This window comes from Fukomys damarensis, unplaced genomic scaffold (genome assembly GCF_012274545.1).
Source record: "Fukomys damarensis isolate Sample0158 unplaced genomic scaffold, DMR_v1.0_HiC HiC_scaffold_30, whole genome shotgun sequence".
NCBI lineage: Eukaryota > Metazoa > Chordata > Mammalia > Rodentia > Bathyergidae > Fukomys > Fukomys damarensis.
This window is the reverse complement of record NW_022900942.1, coordinates 47,832,377-47,840,623: the sequence shown is the minus strand read 5'-3', so window position 1 is coordinate 47,840,623 and position 8,247 is coordinate 47,832,377. Positions and strand designations below refer to the sequence as shown.

The 8,247-nt window shown below is 36.4% G+C and overlaps 1 protein-coding gene across 1 annotated transcript in view; it reads left to right on the top strand.

Annotated features, from left to right (window-relative positions):
* Positions 1-254: 254 nt before the first annotated feature.
* Positions 255-8,247, top strand: part of Galnt1 (polypeptide N-acetylgalactosaminyltransferase 1) — a 79,158-nt gene continuing 71,165 nt past the window's right edge. The window contains exon 1 of the mRNA XM_010638044.3: positions 255-371. The gene's annotated coding sequence lies outside the window, so the exon portion shown is untranslated. The remainder of the gene's footprint in view (positions 372-8,247) is intronic.

The following is an 8,247-nucleotide window of genomic DNA, read 5'->3' as shown; positions in this document are numbered from 1 at the left end:
AAAAAAAAAAAAAAAAAAAAAAAAAAAAAATTCCTGGTAGTTTTATAAGAGGAGTAAAGATAATTTTATAGTATATCTACTCAATTTGGTGTTGGTTCCTAGTACTATTTTGTTCATTGACCTACTCATGTACATACTAGACATTAAACACATTATGTGCCAGGTATTGTGCTTAACATGGGGATAGTAGCTGAATAAGACATAGTCCTTGCACTCAGGTGGCAGCAACCTACAGTGGAGCACAGTGGCTCAGTTAAGAGGGTAAGATAGAACTAGTCTGCAGTATACTGATTTTAGTAAATTTATTTTTCAACAGGAGATGTGGGACATGTGGATTGGAAATATGAATTCATTTGAAAAACCAGTTTGGGGTAAGTTGATAGTTGGGAGTAAATGATATCAGAGTTACATTTCTCTTTTCAAAGTTTATGTTGGTTGGACTTCATGACTCATATACATGTAAGAAGAGGCCTTGTACTAAAATTAAAATCTTTAATAATTAGAGAAGCATAACTATATAGTCCCATTACTAATGAATTTGTACACTGATTTCTCATGGAGGAGGTCAGTTTGAAGATTGAATGGAGACTGGGTTCAGAAATACAAAGATACTTCTTACATTGTTTATCTTGGTTGAGCTTATCACTGATGCTGTCATGTGTTCTAGAAATCATTCAAAGAGCCAGTGGTGAGGATACAGGGTCATAGTTTTTCTCTGAGCCACTCTTGCACTACTTCATGGCCATTTGAATTTTTATTGTGTCACACTGTATACAAAAGATTCCTGATTCATCTAAGAAAGTACCTATAGAAATACCATTTAATATTTATTGAGTGCAATTGGACACTTGCCTCACAAGTACACGGTCCTGAGTTCAATCCCTGGTACCAAATAAATAAAAATCGAATTTCTGCATTTGACCTAATAAACACTTCAGTATGTATATGTTGATTTCTTGGGGGGTTCCAAAGACTATTCCCAGGTTCATTGATGAACTAGGAGGACCCACAGGTTTCAGCACATAGTAATGCTAACAACTAAGATTTGTTTTAGCAAAAGAATACAAAGAACTATTAGCAAAGGGCAAAATGCACAGAGTGAAATCTGGAGAAAACGAGGCACAAACTTCTGGGTCCTCTTCCTGTGGAGAAACACAGATGTGTTTAATTCCTTCAGCAATGAATTGTGGCAACATATGTAAAATGTTTTCTACTAAGGAAACTCATTAAAAACTTAATGCCCAAGATTTTTATTGGGGCTGGTCATGTAGCCACCTCTGTCTGGTATATCCCAAAATTCCAGGTTCCCAGATGGAAAGCAGATGTTAGCATAAACCATATTGTTTATACAATTTAGACCCAGTGAGCCACACTTACAAGTAGTTGGATATATTTTGTTTCTCAGAGGGAGAGTCTGAAAGGGAATAGTGACGCTGAACAGCTAGGCCACACACACACACCGAGAGGTCCTACTGGAGATTTTATTCATGGGGTGGGAGGAGAGAGAGAGCAGAGACAGAGAAGAGGAAGAAGAAGAGAGGAAGAGAATAGAAGAACAAGGAAAGGAAGGTCCTTTTATCAGTTTTGGGCTAGGCTATTGATTATTAATGAGGAGTGAGCTACTTCTATCACAGGCCAGGTTGCTTTTATGAGTCCAGCCCTACAGACACAGGTTTCAACTTCTCTGTCTCACTGTGGCCTTGATTGGAGGGAAAGTAAAGATAAGAGCATGAAGTCATTCTAAGAACCAAGAAGCACCAGGAAAATGCAGCCTGTGATGGCAGCGTCACAGCATACTTTAACATGATCAATTCTCTAACAGAGTCTGTACATTTTTTGTTTAGTTCACAACTATTTTTGTATTATATACAAATATATATTATGTTGAAGAACAATACAGGGAAATAGCAACTTAAACCACTTAAGTGAGGATCTTACAAAGTTGACCTTTAGCTTTTTAACACATGGGATCTGATTATTTTGAGATAGGAACTGTCTAAGTCACTAAGTTGCTCAATTACACTTGAACTTGTAATTGTCCTGCCTTAACTTCACAAAGTGCTGGTATTACACACTGTACCACCATGCCTGACTCTTCATTGCTATTTGAAATCTGCTTTTATGTTACACAAACAAGACAAAATACATAGGGAAAGTTCAATACTTAAAAGCATGAAATTCTAATTCTCAGTTTAGAAAGTTAACCACTTAACAGTTAACCTTGAGCATTCCTAGGCAATGCATTTGTTTATGTACTGATTGTCCCAGGTGTTGCTTATACAGGTGTCATTTCAAGCAGTTGATTCTTATATTGAATAAATTTGATTAAATGTCATTTTATATTTCCTGTTAACATAAAAATTAATGAAAAAATGTGGATTTTTTTTTTTGTTATCCTGAATTTAAATAATTGGGCTAGTAAGTGGTTAAATTAGGTTCCCTATTATAGAACTTGATAGACCACTTAGCACATTAATATGCACTGTGAGTCTCGTACAATGAATAGAGCATATGTATAACATTTCCCTAACTTACTGGATCATAGAATTTCTTTGGTGAAGACTCACTCAAGTATGGGTCCTGGTATAACATAGTTCTTTAAACAGAACAGGTCAGTGACTAAATAAATGGTCATGGGAAGCCATTAAAAGATTTTAGGACAAGGAGAGAGAGAGGCAAAATGACTGTAGAAAAAAAAATACAAAAAAGTGTTCAACATCACTGGTCTTTCAAGAGATACATATGAAAACAACACTGAGATTCCATCTCACCCCAGAAAGAATGGCTGCTATCAAGATATTAAACCAATAACAAATGCTTGTGGGGTTGTTGGGCGAAAGGAACCCTTCTTCATTGTTGGTGGGAGTGCACACTGGTGCAACCATTGTGAAAATCAATATGGAGATACTTCAAACAACTAGGAGTAGAACTCCAATTTGACCCAGCCATCCCTCTGCTGGGTATCTTCCCAAAGGAATTAAAAGAATCATATCACAGTGATATAAGCTCACCCATGTTTATAAAGACACAGTTTGTAACAGCTAAAATTTGGAAACAGCCCAATTGCCCATCAACTGGAGAATGGATAAAGAAGATATGTGTGTGTGTGTGTGTGTGTGTGTGTGTTTTATAAAATGGAGTACTACTCAGCCATAAGAATGAGAAACTAGACATTTATAGCTAAGTGGATGCACATTGAGGCCATACTCTTAAGTGAAATTAGTTAAGTTATTTATGTGTAAATACAAAATAATTTCTTTGATGTGAAAAACTAAAAGTGTGAATAAGAATCAAAATGTATAATTGATATTGTGTAATAGGAAGAAAAGATCTAAAAGAGTACAGGAAGTGGGAGGGGTTAGGGGAAAGGTAAAAAGGGAAAAGAAAAATATGTGAAAAGGAAAAACATGGAAACAAAGTCTTTGTAAACAGGAAAGTGTAGAGGGGTTGAATGGAGGGCTGGAGAATGGGGAAAAATAAGAATCAAGATGAGTCATGTAAAGGTACAAGATCCCAATGAAGAATGTAACTGTATTGTATACCTAAAATGTACCAATAAACTTAATTAAAAAAAAAACACACAGCAAAATCCTGTAGCTTATGCTGCCTTACTGGTAAAACCTTTTTGGAAACTTCCCTATCTGGATGTCCCTTTTCCTGCATGTCTTTTAGAACAGTGTGATTAGGTAATGAGGTGTGAGTCAATGCCTTCATGCCTAGTGGCCATCTACATTATCTGACAAAGTATCAAAAACAGAAGGAAAGACCCAGTATGTAGTATATGGAGAGAATTTGAAATGAGTTGTGACTCAAAAATGCTGTACCTTATTTGAAAATGAACAACATAATAGACCAAAAGTAGGCACTATGTTTTTATTTTAATACTTATGTCACTTGGAAAAACATTTCTGGAATTTTTTAAACTTTTCTTTTAAGTTTTACTTCTTTTCCCAACATCAACTTCTCTTTTATGATCTTTATGACTTTTTATTTTCCTAGAGTTGTTTCATCATAATCATTTGTTATGTCTTGTATCTAGAGGTCCTCCCAAAGCCTCTTTCAATCATAGGCAGGGATTTTTGGAGGTGGATGGATTTTTGGAGGTACCCAAAGGGCGAGTAGCCTGAATGGAATATGAGGGACCCAGAGAGGGCTGCTGCTCTCACTTGCTACTTTGCTGCCTTCTGCCTATCCTGCTTTTTCCATGGACTATTTGTCCCTTGTGATGTCCCTCTGCCATGCTACCCTTCCTTGCATAGCATGCAGCTGACTATGGACTGAAACCTCTACGAACAGTGAACTTAAGTAAACCTTTCCTCCTTTAACTTTGGATGTTGGGTATTTTGTCTCAGCAACAAGAGAAAGTAGCTAAGATATCATTTAAATACTTTTTTGTGTGTGTGGGGCGGGGCACTTTTAACTACTAGATTTCTTTATGTTAGATGGAATATGATTTTAAATAATAAAATGTTCTTGGTAGCTGCATCCATTCTTTGCCTTATAAAAACAAAATCTACCCTTTAAAATAAAGATTAAAACAAGGATGCCTGTTATCTCCTATTTGTACTAGAGGATCTAGCAAGGTGAATGAATTTATCAGTAAGTGGGCTGGGAATGTAGCTCAGCAGCACAATGCCTGCCTCACAACTGTGAGGCCCTGAGTTTGATTTCTGGTACGCAAATAAATAAATAAATAACAAGTGAATTTCTGTAAAGTAGCAACAAAATGATATCATTTTAGAGAAAAAATACTAAAATATATAACATTGTGATAAGTATTTGTATCAAACCTTTAAAAGAGAATATGATTAATTGAAATATTAACAGAAGTCTAAATAAATGGAAATAGAACTTTTTGTGAATTTAAAGACTCAATATTGTAAAGATAGCAATTTTCTCTAGTTATGTATAGGTTTATTTCAGTCTGTTTAAAATCACACCAGCTTTTCTTTTTTGGTAGAGCTTGAAAAGTTGATTCTAATATTTTTAAGAAAGGTCAGTGAGATAAGAGTAGTCAAAGCCCTTCTGAAGACATAGTGAAAGAAAAGACTTGCTTTACCATATTTCAAGAATTAGTATAAGATTCTAATAGGATGATAGCATTATTAAGGAGAGACAGACAGATCAAGGGAATAGAACACAGAAACGTAGAAACTTGGTTTATAACAGAGTTGGCTTTGAACACCTTTAGAGAGAGATGGATTGTCTTTAAGTAGTTCTAAGACATTGTCCACATGGAAACAATGACACCAACTCCCTACTGAAACAGGAAAGGGAAAGCTTAAAGTTTTTAATAAAACATTTTTAATGAGTTCCAGGCAACGAAGAATTTAAAACAGACAACTCGAACCCCAAAAACTTTGCTTTGTTCAATCCCCGGTACACCCCCCCAAAAAAAAAACAAACTTTGCTTTGTTAAGAAGATATGCTGTAGGCCAGGCATGGGCCACCATGCCTGTAATCCCAGCACTAAGCAGGCTGAGGCAGGAGGATTGCTGTGAGTTCGAGACCAGCCTGGAATACATAGTGAGTTTCAGAGCAGTCTGAACTGTGTAGTGAGATCCTGTTTTGAAGAAAAGACAAAAAAAAAAAAAAAAATGCTGTAAACCAAGGGAGGACAAGAAATAGTTTTAGGACATATTGACGCAACATTGTATAAACATTTTTGAAAACTAATAGTAAAAGACAACTCCACCCGTGAATAGCACACCAGATTAAAATTGGCACATTAGAGAAGAGGGAGTGGAATAACCAATAATATAAGAGATGATGAAGTGTAAACTAAAACTACGTTAGAATACCAACTTCACGCTCACAAAGATTGTCAAAAATAAAAACGTCTGATTGCAGTAAGTTGCTAAGGATAAAACATCCATCAGAGCTCTGGGGTGGGGGTTGCTTCAGCCACCTGGGAAAACAAATTGGTGATGTCTAATCATTGAAAGTATGCATACCCTTTGAACTAACACCCCAAGTATGCTTTGGGGGGGATACTAGAGATCAAACTCATGACCTCGTGCTTGCGAGGCAGGCAGCAGTAGCACTCACCTAAATCCCTGGCCCCTCAAGTATGTATTCTAGATCAGAAAGTGGTGTGATGAGGGCTGGGGATTTAGCTCATTGGCACCGCGCCTGCCTCTCAAGCACAAAGTCTCTGAGTTCGATCCCAGTACATGGGGTGGGGGGTGGGGGGAGAAAGAGGAAGGAAGGAAAGAATGGTGTGATGATTCATAAGTTGAGAATAGATTTTAAAAATTCATTTTTAAATGATTGAAAAAAATAAAAATAACTTATAGTTTGTAATGTGAAAATTATATGGAATTCAAATTTTAGTGACCATAAATTCTTAGAATATTGTCACAGTCATTTAGCTGCTTTCATAGTACCATATAAGACTCAAGTATTTGCAGGGGATTATGTGGCCCACAAAACCAAAAATCTTACCATCTAGCCCTTTGCCAAAAGAATTTGCCAGTCTCTGAACTCTAAATAAATATTCTTAACGTGTACCAGTAACATGTTCAGTTATGGGTGTTATCATACTGCTTGTAATAGCAGAAACCTAGAGAGAACCAAATGTCTATTAAAAGTAGTGAAACCCCATGGTATGTTAAGTTGATAGAATATTATTAAGTAGTGAAAATGAATTGACAATAGCTACATGCAACATATGGGTAAATTTCAGGAACAGTGTTAGGAAAAAAAAGCAAGTCTCAGCATTTCCCATGTATAGATAGTTTAGAAATAAATGGAATTAAAACATTGTTAATAATGTAAGTGGAGTTAAACTCAGGACAAAGAAAGGTAGTAATTTCAGAATAGGGTTTACCTTTGAGGAGCTGGGAAAGGAATGAGACTGGGGAGGGAACTTCAGAGATTATGTTCCTACCGGTGTGGTGTGTTGTGATCATTTATTTCTATGACAAGTTTTATACGTACTCTAGATTTTTTATGATCAGTAGAGGGGAGAGAAAACTCGTCAGTGCACCAGAAGCTTGATTTTGCTTATAGAATCCCAACCTCCTTGCCTCCCAAAGGTCACCTCCTAGGCATTTTGGTTTTGTCAGGAGCCCAGTTCAGACTCTTAAGCAGAAAAAGAGGATTGATAGGATTCTTAGTTGATCAAAAAAGCTGAGCAACAGTCAAGGACCTGGTCACCATTACAATACTCTGCCTCTCATTTTGTGTGGTCCTGCTTAGTCCTAAATTTGACAAAAGGTGACCTTTTCCACACAGTGAGCAGTGTGACTGATGGTCTCCCAGGTCTGTAACTTAAGAGGTCAAGGAGTTAGGTTCTGTGGTTGGCCTGGATAGGTCACTTGACTACTGGATTTGTTACTTGAAGAAACCCTGGAAAGAGGGTAAGAGACAGGAACAAGGCCCAGTCATGAGTCAAGTTCATATCTGTTCTATGTCTGTTCTCTTAAGTGCAAAACAATGTGGCCTTTTAAAAATACCTTTGTGGATATTAGGCCTATTTTGAAGCGAGCAAAGTGAGCAGTAAAATGTTATGTTGCCCAAGACTTACTACTCAGTGATTATTATGGGAACTGGTTAAAAATGTCTATTGAGCATATTATTTGTTTAAAAATAAATATATAGCCTTATTTCAGTCAAAATATGTAATACAAACTTGCTTTAAAACATGGTAAATCTATTCTCAGTTTCTGAGAGGAATAATAGTGTTTAACTGGGATGTGAGTTTATCCTTTTCTGTATTGCCAGGTTCATTGTATTGCACATATATCACTTTATAAATAGGAAAAAATCATAAACTTTAAAGATATTCCAAGAAGTTTCGTTTATTACCTTAGGAATTGGTATACTAATTAAAGTATCAGACTTTATTTGCCCTGAGTGGGAATAGTTGAATCTTTAACAGTTTATACCATCAGTAATACCAAATAACACCAAATAATAAGTTTGTTCTCCTGACTTCTAAACTTGGATAATACCTGAGAAAATGCTACTAATGATAATTTATTGATAGGTTGCTGAGTAGTGTCTTAACTGTATAGATGTACAAGTTGGACACTCTAATATAAATCCAAAGTGCTCTGAATTTAGAAATTTGATTGCCAGTGTGGCACTCAAAAAACTTCAGATTGCTAGGCGTGGTGGTGCACGCCTATAATCCCAGCACTCGGGAGGCTGAGGCAGGAGGATCACTGTGAGTTTGACAGTCTGGGCTACATAGTGAGTTCCAGGTCAGTTTCAACATAGTGAGACTCTGTTATCAAAAAACCA